The sequence below is a fragment of the Sciurus vulgaris genome (genome assembly GCF_902686455.1).
Source record: "Sciurus vulgaris genome assembly, chromosome: 10".
Lineage (NCBI taxonomy): Eukaryota > Metazoa > Chordata > Mammalia > Rodentia > Sciuridae > Sciurus > Sciurus vulgaris.
Genome location: NC_136470.1, coordinates 58183275 through 58208489, shown reverse-complemented (window position 1 = coordinate 58208489; position 25215 = coordinate 58183275).

Sequence of the window (25215 nt, the reverse complement as noted above, 5' to 3'; positions counted from 1 at the left end):
GATTTAGGAGCAAGAAGGTTTGAAGCAATCTTTAAGTCAAGTAGTATATAAAAGCAATTATAGGGGGGTAACACATTCTATGCTGTATGGGGAAAAGTATATAAAAATGTCAAAATAGTAGCAATAAAAAGACTATAAACTTCATCTTCATGACCAGTCAGAAAATGAAAGATCATATTACAGGCTGTGCTTTGAAAAAGTTAGAGTGTTCTATGAGTTAAAGACATCGTAGGTCATTACTACTTCCCAGAAAGGATGAGGGGGGAAAGTATACACAACATAAAAGTGGTTGTTTTAGAACTTTCTTTCTATTTCTTTGTATATGGGCTTTCATGGCGGGAAATAAAAGCAGATAGGGTTTGTTCTCATATCTCTATGCAGGCAAGCTCGGCTCTGTGAGGTGCCACACGTTCCATCCTCCTTAGCCTGTTCTCTGTGATTGTTTTTCCCTGCGGTCTTGAACGCCCTGCCTCCATCTGGTACTAAAGCTCCTCATTGTAGACCCACCTGTATCTGCCATTACCTTCTCTTTTCTTGTCTTTCTCTGTAGGCATTCACTTGCCCTGACTGCATTCTCTCAGTCTTGCTAAGTAACTTGAAAACTGGATGAATTATATATGCTAAACATGCTTCTTACTAATCATAGCAAAATTTGTATTTCCCAACCTAAAAGATGTTTCCTTTTAATGCTTTATGCCAAAAAGTGAAAGGCATAGACATTTCTACCAAGGCCAATAGAGGAAAACTATAGGCCTTCAGACACTTAAACCCATTGCCCAGGTTCCTAAAACCTCTCTAAATCACCCAAATCTTGTTCTTCCACTTTCATCAGCAGGTTCCTCCAGAAAACACTACATCTTAGAGTCTGAGATCTTATGCCTTAAAGATGCTTTCATACATAAAAACTTACTTAAAAGTTTGATAAGTTTGAGCTGTAGACTTGAGTAGAAAGTTTACTTATGTGATTGCATTTGTTTTCTGTTGCTGGATAACAAATTACCACAAACTTAACACATTAAAAGAATGTCCATCTTTTAGCTCATGATTCTGTAGATCAGAAGTCTGGGTGGCCCAGCTGAATTTTCTGCTCAGGATCTCACAAGGCCAAAATCAAGTGTCAGTTGAACTGAGCTCTTATTTGGAACCCCTGAGGAAGAATTGCTTCCAAACTCATTCAGATTGTTGGCAGAATTCAGTTCCTTTAGTTACAAGACTGAGCTCTCCATTTCCTTGAAGCTTGCCCCTGGGAGACCACTGTCAAGAGGCCACTCTCAGGTCCTTTCTTGGAGACTTCCTTCCTCTCAACCACAGAGAGCCTCCTTCACATTCACTGCCTCTCATGCTTTATCCTCATTGACTTCCTCTTCTGCTACCAACCACAGAAAATTCCTTGCATTTTAAGGGCTCCTGTGATTAAGTTGGGTCCATCTGGATAACTTCCTGATCTTAAGATCAACTGTCTACTAACCTTTGTTACATCTGGAAAATCTTTTTTGCCATGTAAGATAACATAATTTATTTCATGAGTAACATCAATGGTAGGGACAAAGTTCTAGAGACATCTTAGAATTCTACTTACCACAGTGACCTTACAGAAATTTGCTTCTCACATTCACAGTAGTCTCGATTCTTGCCTTTTATTATATGTGATTTATGTACACGTCTTAGCTATGTCTAATAGAAAAATAACTCCCTAAGAGCAGAGAAGATGTTTTCTTTCTCCATAAATTACTTTGGAATAGAGCTGAGACAAATGAAAAAGTAAAATATAAAGAAGGTGCTGAATTAACTATGTCAAATCAGGCAGCAAAGATATGAATTTCATTTAGGCAGGGGATTCAGAACTCTGGCTATAGAAATCAAGTATTACAAAGTCGAAGGTTTGGTTAAGGACAAAACTTGAAAGGCACATGAGAGATATATGACACATTGAGTTATGAAACTAAATTTTTTCCCAGCTAAACTCTATAAACTCAAGAGTCTGCTGAGGATGAAGAGCTAAAACCAGATTAAAAAGGGGGCTTGGAAGTCACTACCCTGGGACTCAGGTAGAAGTGCCGTCCTTTAATTTGCACCTAGGTACTAATCCCAGGCCACATTCCTTACCCTAACCTTAGTTAGCTACATTCTCATGACCTCAGATTTCTCAAATAACTACAGTGGGTTCTTAATGGTAAGCAGCTCCCCTTAGTTGGGTAACTGAGTATGCAACTTCAGGAAGATGTAAGTTTAGAGTTCATCTTTTTGGAAGCTGTTTCCTGTATATTGTGTTACTTCATGTACGATTTATCTGTCCTAAGATGTTTAAAATAGATAAGATAATCTGCTTTATCAAATGTATTAGGTCTTATTTATGAAATTTATAAGAGTTTCATAATGATTGCAAATATCACATTGCATGTTAGATTTATCCATTTAAAATATTAAGTGTTGGAAATATTTGAGAGAATCAGTTTATTAAATTGGTAATTGTGGTTTGAAATGTCTAAGAAATTCAAGTGAATAAAGTTTCTAAATAGTGTTAATGATCAAGGGATTTAATCCATCAGGTTTATGAGCTAATGGAGCATTAATTAAATAACAAATGAAGTGTTTAAAATTATAATACAAAATTATTAGATTCACAAATATAGTAACAAGATTTGTGAGTTCAAAGCAAAGGCTTATAAAACTAGGTTATAAAATTTATATCTTTCATCAGTTGACTATTAGAACAAACATAAGGAACTATAAATATTATCTTCTGTGCAAAAAGAAACCATGGCATCTTTTGAACACTAAAAACTCAATAACCGTCACTAACACTGAAGAGCAGCATAACTGTAAAGGAACTAAATCCTAACAGCCACCACTTTCTTACGGCCACATGGCAGTTCTATGATATGTACTAAGTTTTTTCACTTGTTCACTTTTGAATACAAGAAATCATATAACTAACGTATCATTGGACTGATAATCTTTTCAAAATCTGAAGCTATGATTTCACATACTGTCCAGAATCCTTCCACCACAAGTAACAGAAAACTGAAGTCAAACTGTTTTAAATATAATAGTAGCAATAACAACAATAATAAATGGATTAAGGGACTCAAGTAATTCAAGAAGTTCTGAGATAGAGGAGGCATATCACTTGGATGTTCCTTTAAAAAAGACGGAACTTGGTGAGGAGCGCAGGCAGCTGACAGCCACCAGCCACTGGGCATTCTGGGTCCTCCACAGTGCTAAGAGGGGACACGGTGTTGAGCTTTCTGGACAGCCCTGGCCCTTAAGTGCAGGGAGAGTCCTAGAGACCAGGCATTTCTGTCCCCAGGTGAGGCTCCTCTAACTGGCAATCTTAGTTCTGAAGCTCCCTTGGGGGGTGGCTGAGACTGTACTATCCACGTGACAGCCTGAGCTCTCCCTGGTCAATCCTGCTTCCTTCCCCTTTGTTTTCTGGGATGTCAGACCTCCATCGAGGTCTGAAGGCTTTCACTGACCATGCGCTTCTCTGCTCTCTCTTCCACAGGCATACCTCCAGTGAAGCTCGCACACAGGAAACTCCGCCTCCTCATCTGCTCACCAGAAGACCTGAATAGGCACTTGGGCAGGGCTTGGTCCAGCACTTCGAGGATGCCCAGTGCCTGCCTTCCTTCTTTGTCACCACTCAGACTTCCCCAGTGGCAGGAAAACCTAAAGTTTTCAGTCTATGGGACAAGAACATGGTCACAAGAACAACTGGGGCTATCACCTCCTCACTCACAACCAATGGAAGAAGGGAACATCTTTTTATAGCATTCATGACAGAGGGAATAGTTGTCTTTTCCAGACACTTCCCATCAGTCATCTTCTCTCTGTGGGATAAATTATAATGCCATCCTGACCACCATGTCTGAAAACTGTCACTAGAGATGCAATGGCAATGAATTCTGAACAATCTGCATGTTTCCATCAAAAAGGGGACAAAGAGAATGAAATCTGGAGAACCAACCACTGTGTTCCCTTGAGAAGCTTGCTTTAAAGTCATTTCTCTTAAGAAGATGAAAAACCCATATTACTCAGGACAGTAAAATTTTGAAAATTTAATTCTTATTGTAGTTATTGTCTACAAATTAGCCTAATGTGAGAACATAGTAGAAGCTGGCATGGGACTTGAATCAGCTGAAAAAAACAGAAAGAATATGTTAATAGTGCCAAAGGATCATCCCCCCAATAATAGTAGAATTGAGGTCCTGCGTTGGTGATGTTCATGGAAGGAAACAGTGTTTGATTCAAGTCCCTAGCCGTCATTTTTCCTTATCCATCATTATTCTGTTTTCTTTTGTAGAAACCAATATGCTTCAGTTTATTCCTCAAGATTATTTTATGTGTTTTTTTTTTTTTTTTCTATTTCCAACTATTTTATTAAAATGGGTGACCTCTCAGTTAAGGTTCTCAGTTCCAGATTGAAAGGCTAAGCACTGAACAACTTCCAAAGTCACACCATCAACTTAGTCCCATGAAGACACTTGTGCTACTAACAATGTGTACAGAGACTGGCACGTAAACTGCTAGTAATGGAGGCAGCAGAGTCCAGAAGTTGCTGTTGGAAATATGCTACTCAGTTGCTAGAAGTTGGATGCCGAGTCGCCTCTGCCCTTAGACTTGCCACATTCTATAGATTCTGCAGAGGTTTTCCTTCCACCATTTACAGGTTCCAACTCCAACTGGGGACAGTATCTCCTGGAGGCAGAGCCTACACTCTGAGCCAATGACCTGCCTTCAAGGGAAGCAGAAGAGAGCTTCTATCATTTTCATGGGTGGAATGTGAGCCCTACCTCACAAGGTAGAAGGTTCCAGATGCTGGAGGATTTTGTATTTGCTTTTGTTCTGCTAGAGTCTCTTGTGTATGATTCTCTCCTCAGAAGGACCTTTTGAGAGCTTTTCTTAGTAGCTAAATTCTTCTTTGAGTGTCTGTGTGTGTGTGCGCGCGCGCGTGTGTGTGTGTGTGTGTGTGTGTCTCCTGGGGATTGAACCCAGGACCTTGTAATGCTAAGCACACACTTCGCCACTGAGCTACACCTCCCAGTCCTTAGTACCTAAATTCCATGAGAAAAGAATACACTTGTGCTCAAGGGCCAAGCATCAGTCACAACTGTCAATGATCCCTCTCAGTTTGAAATTCTTTGAGGAAGTTGGTTCCCATATTAATAATAACATTTGTATTCCTTTTTGGTTCTGTAAGACAAAAATGTATTGCCTTTATTAATGCTAAGCCCATAGACTTTATACAAAGTAGTTGCCACTATTATCTCACTATGCCTATAAACATTTATCTTTGAAAGATTAAATTCAACTCAGTAAATGTTTATTCAGTGTATAATAAATGCAAGGCCTTGTGCTAGGCACTAGGGGATGAAAAATTTGTCTTAAATTGTCACTAGGATGACTCCTTGGTTTTTATTTTAATTCCTACATCATAGAAGAATTGGGTATTAACTATTCATGATCTGCTTTTATATTTCACTGTCAATTTTCCATTCTTTCCAATTCTATGGAAGAACTCCAAAATCTCCACAATACATTTTTAGAGGTTAATCTTTGCTACAGTTTCTCTTTTGTTCATATTATGAATATCATTTAGCAATCCAAGGCAATATATATTTGAATAGAAAATGTCACTGTTAAAGATGTTAATTATTCATATACTAAAGTTATTACTATTGTTATTGTGACAAAGCAGTGTTAGAAATCTCAAATGTATGTATGTGTTTGAGAGGGTACACTGTTTATTCTTGCTTTGGTGTGAACATGATATTTAGCATGCATCAAGAGCAGAGGAGCCTTATGAGAAAACATCTCTGAGTTCAGTTTCAATGCTGCAGTTAGGCACACTCTATACACCATTTGAACTGGATTAAAAAGTAAAGGTCAGGCTCATCTTTGAATTGAGTTTTGAATTGACTGCATTGCCTTCTTTGTGAACCATCCAATTTTCTCAAACTGATTCTATAAAGGTTTCCATGTGAAGCTCCAATCTATTAATTTCTCCATCTAAAACCATGTTTCTATCACGCTTGATCACAATTTTCACTTATATTTCCAACATGGGCACATAACTGGGGATAAGTTAGTAGTAGCTACTAACTTAACTGAGTCAAAACCTCTGTTTCTGCAGTAAGATAACCTGAATTTAAGCCCACTGGCCACATCATTTTGGGTAATTGCATTACCTCTACATGTCTTAGCTTCCATCTCTAAAAGAAATTAATAGTTACACTTCCAATAAATGACTGTTTGTAAGGATGAACTGACATAATATATTTAAAATTCTTTGCAATGCCACTCCTATGTATTTATCTGAGAGAATTGAAGAAATCTGCCACCTGGGACCTATACCCAATTTTTATGAACTTTATCCATGATGACACCCCAAACTAGGAATAATCCAATGTCCATCAACTGTTGAGTTGACAAACAAAATGTGGTAAGTTCATACTGTGAAATACTACCTACTAATGAAAAGGAATAAACCACAAATATACAATAACATGGACAGACATGATGAAAAGTGACACACTCAGTTAAAGCAGCCAGGTTCAAACGGTTACGTGCTCTGACTTCACTTATGTTCAAGTTTGGAAAAGGCAAAATTGAAAGGACCAAAACCAATTCCAAGGTTGCCAGAACTTGGGGATGGGGGCAGAAAAGTGACCACAATGGGGCACAAGTGAACTTTGGGAAACTAACTTTTTTTTTGGAGGGGGGACTAAACTTTGGGAAAATAATTTTGATTGAGTGCTGGTTACATGATTATATGATTTTATTGAAACTCATAGAACTGTGTATTAAAAGGGTGAATTTTACTGTCTGTAAATTATTCCTCAATAATCTGACTTTTAAAAACAATCACCTGTGAGAGCTGGGGTTTAGCTCAGTGGTAGAGCACCACATAAAAATAAATAAATAAAATAAAGGCATCGTGTCCATTTACAACTAAAAAAATTCTTTTAAAGTCACCTGTGATACAATTAATATTGATTATATTTTGAAATAATGTGCCCATCACTAAGTGAGCACTTAATGTTTCTTGTTGTTTTGTTACTGTTGACTAACATTGGGAATAGCAAGGAAAAACTAAAAAATCAGGGACAGTTCCATTTCCATTAATGTTCCAAAAGTTAGGGTAAGTTCCATTTATTATAAAACATGTTAGGATTTTGTCTATTTAAGAGTCCAGAATTTCCGTTGCTTCTGTACATTCAATATTTTAGTTCAATAAGGTAAAAGGTCTGATGTAGAGAGTTGCTAAACACCAGCGATCATTGCAATAGCAACCTTGTTGACCAGATGAGGGTTGGAGACAGAGGGGTCATGTGTAAAGCCAGCTCTGAGGAAGGCCAGGGTGGCAAAGCCTTCCAGAAGTTATTAGGGTCCTTTTCCACTAGTCAGATTGGTGCATCTAGGAACTCAGCTTTTATTAGTGCACTCTGAGGTAATCAGGTCATAGGAGACTGATTTACATGAACTGGTACAGAGGGCACTGATGTGTACACCTTACTTACAGCCTCTCACCCCACCTAACCAGCTATGGTTAGGTGGATCAGTACAGTTCTGAGTGCTGGTCTGGTCAACATGTTCTCTATATTGACAGATCTAAAGGGGAAAGTGGGAAATGAGCAGTTTTCTGGGTGGGCAGAGGCTCAGAGCAGTGGGGAGTAGTTAGCCTATAAGATATATTATCCAGGTCATGGTAAAAGCCCCACAAATCTTCCTTGTTTCCATAACTCACCAGATTCAAAGATTGTTGAAGGAACAATGCAGGACAAAAACTGATGAGATCTTATCAGCAGCAGGACACCGTGCTTCCCACTGGTCAGATCTGATGCAGTACCACTGAGAAAATCAGCTTTCTTTTTTACACTTACATCTTTTCCTTCCTCCCTGGGATTTTGCCTTGATTCGATTTTGTGTTCCCAAGTCACCTCCATCACACTTACAAATAGTCTCATCCTTTCGTGAGTTGTTTTTGCTAATTTAACACTCAAAGGAAGTTTTGCTTATCTATTGCCCCATAACAAACTACACCAAAACTTAATGGTGCAAAACAACAATCATTTTATTATGAAGTCTCCCAATTTGGGAAATTTTGACTGGGCTTGGATGGTTTTTTTCAGAGCATCACAGCAGGTGCAGTCAGATGATGATTCGTTCTAGAATGTTCTGAATGCTTCCTCCTCCCACATCTGGCATGTGGACGGGGAAGATTCAGTGAGCTGGGATTTGGAACTTCTGGGGGCTCCTAGGCATGTTTGCTTGTCTCTGTGTGCTCTCTCAGCACAGCAACATCAGGGTAGGTGGACATCGAACAGATGGCTTCGGGTTCCAGAGACTCATGTCCTAAATGAGAGCGAGCCAAGCAGAAGCTGTTCTGTCATTCATTACCCATCTCTGAAGCCCCACAGAATCACTTTCTCCATACTCCGTTAGCCAAGACAAACACAAATGCCCACTGAGGTTCAAGGGGAGGGGACATAGGCTTTGCCTCTTGACTGGGACGTGGCAAAGTTCTGGAGGAGCATTTGGGGCTAGAATTATCATTGCAGACAGTTTGGGGAAATACATTCTGCCACAAAAAGCAATCTTAACTTTCAGTTATTTGTGGACTGAGGGCTTGTTGTTACATATTAGCCAAATGCCTATTTTTTCAGGAGCATTGAATATCAATTGTATGATCTCTTTTCCACAGCTACTCTCCACCGCCCTGGGAGGTGCAGAGTAAAGGCTTAGAGGTTGCAACTGAATAGATGAAAACACCAAGATGATCTTATTGATAAATTTCCAAAAAATGTGGAGATGTTTGGAAATCTCTGGCTTTGATCTGAATAGATAAATGCATTTCAAATAATGATAATTAAAAGAATGACCTGTAAACATCCCTTTCAAACAACTACTTGAATCTAACACCATGGTTTATATATGTGTTAGGAAATGAATATTCTTCTGTTTTTGCATGGTTAGGGCTTTCTGGGCAAATTTTACTGGGAAGTGGTTAAAAGACCAGCCTTGGAAGTGAAATGATGACTGAATAGAAAGCAAACTGACTTACGCTCCAGAGATGTGTGTTTAGATTTCAAGTAAGGGATGAGACCCAAAGCTCTAGAGACAGTACGTGTCCCCCAGGTTGCAGATTCAGAAGGCTTGCCTTCTCTTTCCCCTGAGGACATTTATTCATATTTCAAAGAGTAGCAACCCAGATCTTTCTGCTTCTCTTCCCAAGGAAAATTTACTAGCATTAAGTTAAAGAGAGTAAATGTATTTTCCAACCTCAGAAAAGCTCACAGATCCCTATCTTCAGGGGTTCTGCACCACAGCACAGACCCCACTACACATAGGATGGCACCCAGCTCTCACCACATCACCACCAGGGGAGGAAGTAGGACAGAGGGGGACGCAGGAGATTGTTGCTGCAAGCAATAATTATCTCCTAGCCATCGAAATCTCATGTCAACATAAATATAGAAATCAGAAACTGATCAACATGAAAACAGTATAAAATCATCTTAAATGGCATTATATCAGCGTATTATTTCTCAATTCTCTTTCTCTTGTTAATGAACTTAGTATCACATTGGTTTCACTCACAGAAAAAGTTAGAAATCCTTGACTTTTTTTTAAAGGGTCCTACTCAATGGTTTATAGTATATTCACATTTTTGCGGCCATCGCCACAATCAATTTTCTTACATTTTCATTGCCCTCCCTGCCCCCTCCCTCTGCCAAAAAAAAAAAAAAAAAAAAAAAAAACTCAATACCCATTAGCAGTTGCTCAGCATTTCTCCCCACCCAGCCCTAGGCAACCACTAACCTACTTTGTTTCTCTATAGATTCTCCTATGCCAGACCTGTCATATAAATCGAATCCTCCAATATGTGATCTTTATCACTTCTTGGCCTTTTGGCTAAGATCAAACACAATTTGTGATCTCTTGTGACTGGCTTCTTTTACTTAACATGTTTTCAAGGTTTGTTCATGCTGTATCATGTATCAGTACTTCATTCTTTTTTACTTCAAAAAACAAAATCTATTGTACAAAGGCACCACCTTTTGTTTATCCATTCATCAACTTGTGAACATTTGGAAGGTTGCTACCTTTTAGCTATTATGAATAATGTTGTTATAAACATTCCATGCAGAATTGTGTGTGGATGGATGTGTTCAGTTCTCTTAGATATGCCTAGGAGTAGAATTGCTGGATCATGTGGTAACTCTATTTAACCTTTTCAGAAACTGCCAGATTATTTTCCAAAGTGCCTATAGTATTTCCATTTCCACTAGCAGTGTATAAGTATTCTAATTTCTCTGTATTCTCATCAGCATTTTTGTCTCTTTGATTATAGCCATCTTAACCATGTGAGGGGATAATCATCATTTTTTTAATCCAAATTGTTTGTCTCACTTATTTGTTTGTATTTTCCAACTTTTGTACAAAGCCCCTCACCTAAAGTATCTTTTTTCATTAGGCTTATGGATAAATAATATGTTCTGTAAAAGTCAAAAAGTTGAATGAGTTACCCAAGCCATGTAGTTAACAAATGACACAGCCAGAACATTCTTCAGTCAGTCCAGATCTTCAAGTTCAAATTTCTACACAGTTCCTATTCTGCCCAGATGGTCTGATTACTTGGATCACTCTTTTGGATCTTAGATGTGTGAGGCAGGGGAAGAAGAGAAGTGCAAAAAGATCCCTAATGACTAATAATAAGCACGAAGATTCTCTAGGTCCATCTTCACATTTTGCCATTTGAGAGTGAATTACAGGTTTTCACCATCTTCTTCTATTCTACCCAACTTCAGGAGTAGTGTGGTACCAACCTGCCTGTCATGTGTTTATCCTACACGGGATGATCATCAACCTTCTGTTTCCATCTTCACCTCCAGTTGGAGGGAAAGTTACCTTCCATTTCTGCCCTCCATTTCCAGGAAAGGAAACTGTTCTCTTAAGTCATTTCGTAGTATTATAATCTGACCTAGTTTCTAAGAATTCATCTGCTGGTATGAATCCAAGAATGACTTTTGCTTCATACAGTAACTGGCTTAAATCTTCACTAGCTTTCTCGGAGCTTCCACTTTATTAGATTCCTCTTCTTTGCATGCTAAGAAAATATTTTTGTGAAAGATACCCTCCCCCCTCACTGCCTATTCCTCCCACCTCCGCTGGCCTTAACGTGTCCCCGCCCCCTGTCTTCCCACCCCACCCCTATGCCTGGGGATTTGGAACATCTTTCAGCCACTCTTCAGGCCATCTCCAGGCAGGGATATTCCTGGTGACTTGGTCTCTGGCACCTCCACACTGCTTTGATGCTAACTTCTAGGTTTCAAAGAACTTTCTCCTCTGCTCCCAGGAAGGTGATACCAAGGTGTATGCTTCCACGTGTTCCAAGTTATCCATTTTGGTGTCTCCAAGGAAAGACTTCAAGCAAGGTATTACAGAGATTAACCCGGAAGCTGCTCACTGCAGTTCTGAAGACAGCACCAATGACCTTTCTAAAGGGATCAGAATAAGCTCCCCCAAAATATCCTGCTGGGGTAAAAGGATTGTTTTGAACTGAAGACAATTAAAAATCAACAGATGTTGGATGAGTCCTGTCTTCTCCTTTTCTACGTAAAAGCAGAGCATAAATTCCCCCTTGAGAAAGGTGTTCCCCAACTCCGAACCAAGAAAAGTCATGTCTATGGTGGAAAATGTTGACTCCAAGATGAATTTGCATTAATGAATCTTACCAAAATCACCCTACCTTTTGTCAGTTCCCCCCAAAAATTCCTAGTCACTTTCCCATTGCTTATTATCTCTTGAAGCCCAAACCCCTTCTTCTTTGGTCAAGAAGGGAATATAAACTCCCAAGTCTAACTACTTTTTTGAATTTTATTCCTTTTCTATGAAGTTCTATCCATGTAAAATGTTAATAAAACTTGTGTGCCTTTTTTTTCTGTTAATTTCTTTTGCAAACTAATTTTTCAGGTCCCCAGTTTCTAATCCTAAGAAAGTGAAGGAAAACTTTTGTTTTTCCTTTTTTCATCTAACACTTCACTTACGCCAACTTTGCATCCAGAAAGATAAATCAGCCTTTCAATTTACCCATTCAGGGTAAATTGTCTTTGATGCCTGTCCTTTATCAGGAAGTCTTAACCTAAGACAGCATGGCCGTGGGTCCTGGAGTCCTCTTGGCTGGTCCTATCACGGGACAGAAAAGTAGAAAAGTTTTATTTCCCAAGAACATGAGTACCCCCTCATAGGGATCATGGGCACCTATTTCAAGTCAGCATAGTATGAGATAAAAGTTTGGCAGAGGCAGAAATTTTGTATTTGTCTCTTCCACACTGCCTTTCTAGTATCACTCGAATTGAATTCCATTAGTCCACAAATATGCAATTTAAAGACAATGGAATTCTCTGGTCTGCTTAATTCAGTTTACATCTCACCATTTACAGGAAATATTTGTACTAGAGCTCACAGTTCAGAAATGGAGGGTTTTACCATATTGATGTCAATAGGCAAGTGTACATCATTTCCCCACCCCATGTGGGCCTGCCCCTGAGACGCATGTGAAGCAGGGAAGAAAGTCCAAAGATTGAAAGCTCTGCATGTGGCCACTAAACGTTCTCTAATCTTCAGGACTAAGCCACTGAGCTTTTGTGCGCCTCACTTTGACCAAGTTTTCAGGGAAGGTGTGGATGGGAGCTACAGAGAAGTGGAGATTTAAGGCAGGGATTTTCCTCATACCCATTAGTGGCAGAGCAGTAGCAACAATTACCTGACAAATCCCAGCGTAGGGCCCAGGGTTGGCACTGGAGGTTGCTTGGTTGGTTCCCCTGATGCACATCAAAGAGAAGACCCCATGAGTAAGTGAAAATGCACTAAACTGGCAAGGTCCATCCTCTCTTGATTCTATGCTAAAATGTGAGCTGCCCTCCAGCAAATTACCGTCATTCAGGCAGGGAAAGCCAGTTAAGCAGCAATGTCAGGGAACAGTGTTGATTCCTGAATAAATGTCCTCTTCTCTTGGCAGCACTTAGTCTTTTGCCTCTTGACTCCATTCTTCTCACCTGCTGAGACTGGAGGATGCTCAAACCAGATAATGTAATGCAACTGCCTAGATTAGGGTCCTGTCACAGAGGGGCATTCACACTGGTGAACCCATACAGCAAATATAAGTGCACTTTAATTGGTCTCCGTTGTTTAAATTCACAATTACTTTTGATTGGAGTATGTTTACAGCAAGAGAAGAGTCTAAGTAATCCCACAAAGGAAGACATTTATTATTCACACGTGTTTGAAAAATTAAATATACTCTCAGAATTATTCACAAACCGATATTCCAGCAATGCTAGTTATTCCCAGAATGATACTCAGCAGTTATAATATAAAGACAGGAAAGGAAACTTCCACATCATAGCTTTATTTCAATGACTTGAGAATTTTCTCAGAGGTAACATTTATGTATATTTCCATTTAGAGTAGTTTAAGTCACTTATTAACAGATATAAAAAGAAAATTAAAAAGTAGGAAGGAATAGAAGAATTCCCCACCCCCACCCCAGGGTAGCTTAGAGAGACTGTATCCCTCTTAAGAATCAAGCTTGGGGAGAAAACAGTTCTTATTCCTTTGTTTATTTATTACTTTATTCAAAACACATTTGTTAAACTCTCATGCATTATTGCTGGAAGCGAAAATTGGTATAATCACTTTGGAAAACGTGTTTTCCATGAATGCTGAAAATGTAAGAAACTTATAATCCATCAATTTTTGCCTTAGACATGCAAATACATGTGCTCCCAAACACATTGTGAAAGAAATTAACTGGAAAACCATTTGACTGGTTGACTCCCACACGTCGGGTTTTTACATTAGCAAATGGAAGCCCAACTTGATGAAAACAGTAATAGGAAATTTAAACATAACCAATCAGAAACCACCAAAGTAGCTTCTAAGTAGGAACTTTCCTCTTTAACCCATCACATATATTTTCTTTGTCTTACTATGGGGAGCATATTATAAACATTTTCCCCCTCCAACCTCCTCAGTGCAGTCTAGTATTACTAGCTGTCTGTTCAAATAAACTCTGAAATTTTAATGTGCCTAATTTTGTCGCTTAGCAACATGTATAAGAAAGTTTATAGAGGTTCTATTCACAGTAGCCCCAAATTAGAAACCTCAATGCCCCAAAATAGTGGACTGGATAAATTATGGTGTATTTATGTAATAGAATACTATCAAACTAGTATTCCAGCAAGTGACATACCCCCAAACAAAATGCTTTATAAATGAAACCAACGCAAAAGAATGAAATTGTATTGTTTTATTTATATGAAGTCCAAAAACAGGCACAACTAACCTATGGTGTTAGAAGTCAGGATGGGGGAGTGGATGCAATTGGAAAAAACACAGGGAGGGCTTCTGGGGTTTGTGAAAGTTCTGTTTTTGATCTGGGTGCTGGTTATATTAGTTCATTCACTATCAGAAAATTAGTTGAACTGTACAAGTATGACTGTAGTTTTTGTTTTGCATAGTGCTTAATTTTAAAAATTGCATAAAACTCAATCAATTTGTTGTATGCTGTGTACTGGGCAACAGAAGAGAATATTGTACTAAGAGTTTTTGCTCTGTAGGAATCACAGCCTTGAGGGGGAGATAGACAGTTAAGGATATGATTTAAACAATATTGACTGATTGGGACATAGGGTGGAAGACCAAAGCAGAGAACTTCAAGTAAGCAATAAGAGTAGGGAAGGGGCCAGGATAGATTCTGAGAGAGGTGAAATCCATTAGCTCATCTAACAAAGAGGATTGTTTTAGTCAACTTGTTTTGCTGCTATGACTAAGATCTGACCAGCACAATTATAGAGGAGGGAAGGTTTATTTGAGGGCTCAGGGTTTCAGAGATCTTGGTTCATAGAAAGCTAGCTCCATTCTTTAGAGCTCCAAGTGAGGCAGAACATCTGGCAGAAAAGCATGGCAGAGGGAAGCAGCTGGCATTATCAGGTGGCAGAGTGAGAGAGACTCCACTCTCCAGATACAAAATATATACCTCAAAACCATGCCCCAATTCCAATCTCCTCCAGCCACATCCTACCATTTCAATTAATCCCATCAGGTATTAATTCACTGATTGGGTTAAGACTTTTACAACCCAGTCATTTTTCCTCTGAACCTTCCTGCATTGTCTCACATGTGAGCTTTTGGGGGACACCTCACATCCAAACCATATCAAGGGTAGAGTAGCAATACAGGGGAAAGTGTCCAGGGACCCACTGAAAATAACGTATACAGAGGAATCTGATAGGTCTCAGGGAGTTGAAATGTCTGACTATGCCCCTCTTGATGATTAAATCTCAAAAGTTTCTGCCTACAAATTGAGATCACCTACGTCAATACAACTTACTGTTTATTCCAGGAAATTCTTTTGTCCAGGAAATCAGTCAGTTGCTGGTCACAAAGTATGGCCTCCTCTAGACCTGAGTACTTTGTTTGTAAGTCAGTTTATTTTAAAAGAGGCAATGAAGTGAGAGGCACAGACAAGGAGATTTTTGTTTGCAATAGAAGTGGCAACTTCCTATTTCAAAGGTTTATAGAAATGCTTATCTCACAAGAGTTCAACCAATTTGAAAAGTTGACATTAGAGACTATGAGGAATATGGCACTGTATTTGAATGTTCTTCTCTTTTCCTACTCAGAGACTGCCTTTCTTCTTATCACTAACCACTCCACAATGTTTACACAGAAATATGCATTTAAGAAATTGAGCTCTGTAGGGTTTCTTAAAGTTGGTCTGCTTAAGTTCTTCTAAAGAAACAGTGCTCTTCATCTTAGGCATCTCAGGAACTTGCAGTAATTTGTGTCACACAGCAGTCTGATTTATAGTTGAATCAGCTGACCTCCTGTATCGGTGACCTTAGCTTGCTCTCAATAGTCTCTCTACCACAGGTTCAGTTTCAAAAGGCTGTTTGATCCACAGGTCCTTGTGTGGGACCAGTAACCACACCACCCACTTAAGGGAGTTTGACCAAAAGCCCAGAAATTAAGATTTTAATATTCTTATCTGAAGAAAAGGAAATACTTAAAAAATTAAGTGATCTTTTAAATACTTATATATTAGACTTCTATACTCCAACACATAAGGTTTCTCTTTGGGGAGTTTTTAGAGAGTCATGCCCATTCATTCCTTCCTTCAGTGACTCAACTCAATAACTAGAATATTTGACAAAATCCTTTGATTCTTATTAATATTCACTTTCCTTCCCCCAAAAGACCTTGAAGTACTTAGGTCCTAAGGATTGACCACCTTGGTATTCCATAGTTCTTCAAAGTGATTGTACAGATTTGACTTCAATATGTCCTTGGGTCCATGCTCTGTATTTAAATAGAGCAAATTAGACACCAAAAAGGAGACAGTATTTGAGAAATTCCCTCTCTGGAGGAAAAGTCATAAACTGGAGTCTCAGGATAAGACAGAGAAAGTAAAAGCTTATTTTAGTCAGTGAAAATCTAGCCCAATATTTTCTTAGGATGGGGTTGACAAGTACAATAGAAAGAACTCACAAAGAAATCCAGAACTGAGAGTCATGGCACTCAAGAAAAAGAGAAGCCATATTAGGTTCGCACCAGGCAGATGATGTCCACTGAGTCCCAGCAAATGAGCTGTAAGCTCCGTACCATTGTTGCCTTCCCACAGGGTCCAGGCCTCAGCTGGTGCTGAGAGGGTTCTCACACTCATGACATGGCATTCGGGACAGAAGCCAGACCCTGCTTCACCCGGGCCAGTGGGATCTCAGGAGGCACAGGTCCCACCAGCTCACCAAATCTGTGAATGAAATTGCATAGAACGAAAAGAAAGAAAGAAAGAAAAATCTTGAAAGAAGCCATAAAGAAATCTTACCAATAGAAGAATAAGGATAAAAAGTACAAAAGACTTCTGATCAGTCACCAGGCAAGTAGAAAAAGTGGAGTAAAAGATTTAGAATGTTGAAAGGAAAATGCCACCAACCTGGAATGCTTTATTCAGTAAAACTGTCTTCAGAAGTGAAGGAGAAATGAAGACTTCTCAGACAAACAAAAACTGAGAGAATTCATTACCTGCTCTACAAGAAATGTTAAAAAAAAATTCTTCAGACGGAAGGAAACTGATACAGATCAGAAATTTGGATCTTTAGAAAGAAAGGAAGAACATCAGAAGGAAAAGATGAAAGTAAAATAAAATCTTTTATCTTTCTTATTCTTAATTGATCTAAGAGATAGCTTATTAAAATAATAATAGTACCAATATCCAGTTGGCCCTCTGCATCTCTGGATTCAACCAGCCATGGATGGAAAATATATGGGCAAAATTTCTGTCTGTATTAAACATGTACAGATTTTTTTGCCTTCTTATTATTCCCCCCAAAATACAGTATAACAACCATGCTTTTATCTTACATCTGGTACCATAAGTATTCTAGAGATTATTTCAAGTATATGAGAGGATGTGTATAGGTTATATGCAAATACAATGTCCTTCTGTATAAGAGGCTTAAGCATCTGCAGATTTTTATATTCACAGGTGGTCCTAGAACAAATTCCCCATGGATATCAAAGGACAACTGTATTAGGTGATTATAGCATATCAGTAAGTGAAATCAATGGCAAAAATGTCATGAAGGAACAAAGGGGAGAAACTGATGTTTTGTTGTAAGGTCCTTGTCCTACCCATGAAGTATTCTAGTGCTATTTGACAATAAACGTAGATTCGTTGTAAATGTAGATTGCAAACTCAAGAAAAATCACTAACTGATAGTGTTATTGGTATGTTGAGAGGATAAAAAAATGAAATCATATAAAATGTTCAATTAAAACCAGAGAAATCTCAAAAATCCGAAAGAGGAATGATCTCACTGATAAGCGGATGATGACACTTAATGGGGGGTGGAAGTGGGACAAGAATGGAGGAAGGAGGGACTGTATAGAGGGAAAAGAGAGGTGGGAGGGGTGGGGGGAGGAAAAAAATAATGGAACGAATCAAACATCATTACTCTATGTAAATTTATGAATATGCAAATGGTATGCTGTTACTCCATGTACAAACAGAAACAACATGTATCCCATTTGTTTACAATAAAAATAAATTAAAAAAAAAAAAAACAGAGAAGATGAGGTGAAGATGTAGCACATTGGTACAGCCCTTGCCTAGCATGCATAAGCCCTGGGTTTGATCCCCAGCACCACCAAAACAAAACAAAACAAACAAGTAAGCAAAAAAATAGAGAAAAAGAAAAAGAGAAAGAGAAAAGGCAGGAAAAAAGGAAGAAAAAATAAAGAATAAATGCAACAGATAGAAAACAGTTTCAATATGGTAAATATCAATCCAATACTATCATAAACTGATACTTAAATGTGATTACCTAAATGCAGTTATTAAAAGACAGGAACTGTTAAATATAGAGATATAGAGTAAGTTTTAATAAAGGAATAGAGATAGACTTACCATGCTAATACTAATTCAAAGAAAACTGGACAGCTATATTAATCTCAAACAATGCAAACTTTAGAACAAAATATATGAGTACTCACTTGTTATTATTTTAAAAAGAAGGAAAATGCCAGAGGAAACATAAAATAATCAGGAGTGGTTGCCTCAGAAATTGAAGGATGAGGCAGATACCACACGTTTTCCGTTATCACACACTTGTGCAACTGGATTCATAATACTGGCTGTGTGAGTGTGTGTATAACTTCCACATGATAATGTTTAAGGTAGGTATATTTGTATAATTTGTTCTCAACATATTAAAATAGAAAATAATATGATCTTTCAGTAGATGCAAAAAAAAAAAAAAATGTGTATGATAAAATTCAACATGTGCCGGTTACGATGACAATACCTGTTATCCCAGCTGCCCTGGAGGCAGAGGCAGGAGGATTTCGAGTTCAGTCAGCCTCAGCAAATCAAGGTGCAAAGCAACTCAGTGAGATCCTGTCTCTAAATAAAATGCAAAATAGGGCTGGGGATGTGGCTCAGTGGTCAAGTGCCCCTTACCAAAAAAAAAAAAAAAAATTTTTTTTCAACATATTTTCATGACAAAAAACCTTAGCAAAATAAGAAGAAAAATTTCTAAACCTGTAACAGGAATTCACCAAAGGGAAGGAGGAGAAACTATAGCAGACATGATTCTTGGTTTTTTTTTTTTTCTTTTTTTGTGGTGCTGGGGATTGAACCCAGGGCCTTGTGCTTGCAAGGCAAGCACTCTACCAACTGAGCTATATCCCCAGCCCAGTATACATGATTCTTAAAAATAAAATGTTAGAAGCATTTTCTTTGTCATCAGAAAGACACTAAGGGTTTTTATGAAAGATTTTATTAAACATTAATCTGGAGGTCCTAAACAGTGCAGAGAGATAAAAGAAAGGCACAAAATTTATAATGATCAGAAAGAAAATTGTCACTATATATAGGTGATATGATTATCTCCGAATGAAATCTAAGAGAATCTCCACAAAATATCCTAAAGTCAATAAGAAAATTCAACAAAGTTTTTGGACATAAAAATCCACACACGGAAAACTGATTTCATTCTTATGGACCAGTAGCAAACAAAGCATTGTGACTTAAAGATCATTTACGCCAGTAGAACTTCCAACTTCAGCCCATTTACCCCGGCAAATGCCATAATTTCATTCTTCTTTAAGGCGGAATAATATTCCATCTATGTATATATATATCACATTTTCTTTATCCATTCATCTATTGAAGGACATCTAGGTTGGTTCCATAGTTTAGCTATTGTGAGTTGAGCTTCTATAAACATTGATGTGGCTACCTCACTGTAATATACAGACTTTAAGGACTTTTTATAAGTCCTTTGGGTATAAACGAAAAAGTGCGGTAGCTGGGTCAAATGGTGGTTCCATTCCAAGTTTTCGGAGGAATCTCCATATCACTTTCCATAATGGTTGCACCACTTGCATGACCGGTGTGATCCTACAACATGTACAATCAGGAATATGAGAATATTATACTCCATTTATGTATGATTTACCAAAAGACATAAAAGCATTCTGTCATGTATAACTAATTACAATTTAAAAATTTTTAAAAACTATATTGCCTATTAATAGATACACATATGCAGTAAAAACATAAACACCAAATATTGTATTGTTGTTACCTGTGGAATGAAAGCTAGAGCATTATTTTCTAACCTTTGCACGTTGTAACGATGACCTGGGGAATTTAAAATGTACTAAAGGCCGCCTCCGTAGACGTTCTAATTGAATGAAAGCTGGGCAACAGGAATTTTGAATTTCTCTGGGTGATTATAATATGCTGCAAAGTCTGGGATTTACTGGATAGAACATGAGTTCAAGACAGGGAGTTGTACAGGTAGCTTCACCTCTATTGCGAGATTTCTATTTCTTAAAATAAGTATTGAATTGATTATTTTTAAAATTTTAAGTTTTGTTGATGCTAGTGAAGGTAAATGGGTTTTTATATTATTTTCTACATTTTCTGACTTTCTCCAGTTTTCTGAATGGGAGGGAGGAAGGAAAAATGGAGAGGAGGAAGAAGGAATTGAGGAGGTGAGCAGATTTTTTAAAATATTTTTTTATTAAAAATCATAAATTTACATAGGGCAATGTTTTTTGATTCATTCTGTTGTTTTTTCCCTTTCCTCCCCACCCCTCCACCCGTCTTTTCCCTCTATACAGTCCTTCCTTCCTCCATTCTTGCCACCCTCCTTATCTCTAACCCTAAACCTAACCCTAACCCTAACGCTAACCCCTCCTACCCCCCATTATATGTCCTCATCCGCTTATCAGCAAGATCATTCGTCCTTTAGTTTTTGGGGATTGGCTTATCTCACTTAGCATGATATCCTCCAATTTTATCCATTTGCCTGCAAATGCCATAATTTTATCATTCTTAATGGCGGAGTAATATTCCATTGTATATATATGCCACAGTTTCTTTATCCATTCATCAACTGAGGGGCATCTAGGTTGGTTCCACAATCTGGTTATGGTGAATTGAGCAGCTATGAACATTGACGTGGCTGTATCTCTGTAGTATGCTGATTTTAAGTCCTTTGGGTATAGGCCAAGGAGTGGGAGAGCTGGGTCAAATGGTGGTTCCATTCCAAGTTTTCTAAGGAATCTCCACACTGCTTTCCAGAGTGGCTGCACTAATTTGCAGCCCCACCAGCAATGTATGAGTGTACCTTTTTCCCCACATCCTCGCCAACACCTATTGTTGCTTGTGTTCTTGATAATCGCCATTCTAATTGGGGTGAGATGAAATCTTAGGGTAGTTTTGATTTGCATTTCTCTTATTACTAGAGATGTTGAACATTCTTTCATATATCTGTTGATTGCTTGTACATCTTCTTCTGTGAAGTGTCTGTTCATTTCCTTAGCCCATTTGTTGATTGGATTATTTGTATTCTTGGTGTAGAGTTTTTTGAGTTCTTTATATATTCTTGAAATTAGCGCTCTATCTGAAGTATGAGTGGCAAAGACTTTCTCCCACTCTGTAGGCTCTCTCTTCAATTACTGATAGTTTCCTTTGCTGAGAGAAAGCTTTTAGTTTGAATCTATCCCAGTTGTTGATTCTTGCTTTTATTTCTTGGGCTATGGGAGTCCTGTTAAGGAAGTCTGATCCTAAGCCAACAAGTTGAAGGTTGGACCTACTTTTTCTTCTATAAGATGCAGGGTCTCTGGTCTGATTCCGAGGTCCTTGATCCATTTTGAGTTGAGTTTTGTGCAGGGTGAGAGATAGGGGTTTAATTTCATTCTGTTGCATATGGTTTTCCAGTTTTCCCAGCACCATTTGTTGAAGAGGCTATCTTTTCTCCATTGCATATTTTTGGCCCCTTTGTCTAGTATGAGAAAATTGTATTTATTTGGGTTTGTGTTCATGTCCTCTATTCTGTACCATTGATCTACCTGTCTATTTTGGTATCAATACCATGCCGTTTTTGTTACTATTGCTTTGTAATAGAGTTGAAGATCTGGTATTGCAATACCCCCTGCTTCGCTCTTTCTACTGAGGATTGCTTTAGCTATTCTGGGTTTCTTATTCTTTCAGATGAATTTCATAATTGCTTGCTCTATTTCTGTAAGGTACATCATTGGACTTTTAATTGGAATCGCATTGAATCTGTATAGCACTTTTGGTAGTATGGCCATTTTGACAATATTAATTCTGCCTATCCAAGAACATGGAAGATCTTTCCATCTTCTAAGGTTTTCTTTAATTTCTCTCTTTAGTGTTCTGTAGTTCTCATTGTAAAGGTCTTTCACCTCTTTTGTGAGGTTGATTCCCAAGTATTTTATTTTTTTCGATGCTATTGTGAATGGGGTAGTTTTCCTAACTTCTCTTTCTGAAGATTCATCACTTATGTATAAAAAATGCATTGGCTTTATGAGCATTGATCTTGTAAACTGCTACTTTACTGAATTCACTTATGAGTTCTAAGAGTTTTCTGGTGGAATTTCCAGGTTCCTCTAAATATATAATCATGTCATCAGCGAACAGGGATAGTTTGAGTTCTTCTTTTCCAATTCGTATCCTTTTAATTTCTTTGGTTTGTCTAATTGCTCTGGCCAGAGTCTCAAGAACGATATTGAATAGAAGTGGTGAAAGAGGGCATCCCTGCCTTGTTCCAGTTTTTAGGGGGAATGCTTTCAGTTTTTCACCATTTAGAATGATATTGGCCATGGGCTTAGCATAGATGGTCTTTACAATGTTAAAGAATGTTCCCACTACCCCAATTTTTTCTAGTGTTTTGAGCATGAAGGGATGCTATATGTTATCGAATGCTTTTTCTGCATCTATTGAAATAATCATGTGATTCTTAACTTTTAGTCTGTTGATATGGTGAATGACATTTATTGATTTCTGGCTGTTGAACAAAACTTGCATCCCTGGGATAAAACCCACTTGATCGTGGTGCACTATCTTTTTAATATATTTTTGTATGCGATTTGCTAAAATTTTGTTGAGAATTTTTGCATCGATGTTCATTAAGGATATTGGTCTGAAATTTTCTTTCCTCGATGTGTCTCTGTCTGGTTTAGGTATCAGGGTGATATTGTCTTCATAGAATGAGTTTGGGAGGGTTCCCTCCTCTCTATTTTATGGAATACTTTGAGAAGTATTGGAATGAGCTCTTCTTTAAAGGTTTTGTAGAACTTGGCTGAGAACCCATCTGGTCCCGGACTTTTCTTTGTTGGTAGGCTTTTGATGACCTCTTCTATTTCATTGCTTGAAATTGATTTATTTAAGTTGTGTATGTCCTCCTCGTTCAGTTTAGGTAATTCATATGTCTCTAGAAACTTGTTAATGTCTTCCAGGTTTTCTGTTTTGTTGGAGTATAGATTTTCAAAATAGCTTCTAATTATGTTTTGTATTTCACTCGTGTCTGTTGTGATATTTCTTTGTTCATTCCAAATTTTAGTAATTTGAGTTTCTCCCTCTTTCTCTTTGTTAGTGTGGCTAAGGATTTATCAATTTTGTTTATTTTCTCAAAGAACCAACTATTTATTTTGTTAATTTTTCCAATTGTTTCTTTTGTTTCAATTTTGTTGATTTCGACTCTGATCTTAAGTATTTCTTGTCTTCTACTACTTTTGTTGTTGGTCTGCTCTTCTTTTTCTAGGGCTTTGAGCTGTAGTGTTAAGTCGTTTATTTGTTGATCTCTACTTCTTTTGTTGAATGCACCCCATGAAATAAATCTTCCTCTAAGTACTGCTTTCATAATGTTCCAGAGGTTTTGGTATGATGTGTCTTTGTTCTCGTTTACTTCTAAGAATTTTTTAATTTCCCTCCTGATGCCTTCTGTTATCCATTCATCATATAATAGTGTATTATTTAATCTCCAAGTATTGGAGAAGTTTCTGTTTTTTATTCTGTCATTTATTTCTAATTTCAATCCATTATGATCTGATAAAGTACAAGGTGGTATCTCTATCTTCTTGTATTTGCTAACAGTAGCTTCGTGGCATAAAACATGGTCTATTTTAGAGAAGGATCCATGTGCTGCTGAGAAGAAAGTGCATTCGTTCTTTGTTGGATGGTATATTCTATATAAGTCGGTTAAGTCTAAATTATTTATTGTGTTATTGATATCTATGGTTTCTTTATTCAATTTTTGTTTGGACGATCTATCCAGCAGTGAGAGAGGTGTGCTAAAATCACCTAGTATTATTGTGTTGTGGTCTATTTGATTTCTGGAATTGAGAAGGATTTGTTTGTCGTACATGGATGAGCTGATGTTCGGGGCATAGATATTTATGGTTGTTATGTCTTGCTGATTTATGCTTCCCTTAAGCAGTATGTAATGTCCTTCTTTATCCTTTCTGACTAGTTTTGGCTTGAAGTCCACATTATCTGAAATGAGTATGGATACTCCAGCTTTTTTGCTGTGTCCATGTGCATGGTATGCTTTTTCCCATCCTTTCACCTTTAGTCTATGGGTATCTCTTTCTATGAGATGAGTCTCTTGCAGGCAGCATATTGTTAGATTTTTCTTTTTATCCAATCTGCCAGTCTATGTCTTTTGATTGATGAGTTCAGGCCATTAACATTCAGGGTTATTATTGTGATTTGATTTGTATTCCCAGTCATTTGACTCATTTTTGTTTTTTGAAATGATTTGGTTTCTCCTTTATTTGGCTATTCCTTTAGGCTAGTTCCTCCCGTTGCTGATTTGCATCATTGTTTTTCATCTCTTCTTCATGGAATATTTTGCTGAGAATGTTCTGTAATGCCGGCTTTCTTTTTGTAAATTCCTTTAGCTTTTGTTTATCATGGAAGGATCTTATTTCATCGTCAAATCTGAAAGTAAGTTTTGCTGGGTATAAGATTCTTGGTTGGCATCCGTTTTCTTTCAGGGCTTGGTAAATGTTGTTCCAGGCCCTTCTAGCTTTTAGGGTCTGGATTGAAAAATCTGCTGATATTCTTATTGATATCCCCCTGAATGTAATTTGATTCTTTTCCTTCGCGGCCTTTAAGATTCTGTCTTTATTTTTTATGTTAGGTATTTTCATAATAATGTGCCTTGGTGTGGATCTGTTGTAATTTTGTATATTTGGAGTCCTATAAGCCTCTTGTACTTGGTTTTCCATTTCATTCCTCAGATTTGGGAAGTTTTCTGATATTATTTCATTGAATAGATTGTTCATTCCTTTGGTTTGTTTCTCTAAGCCTTCCTCAATCCCAATAATTCTTAA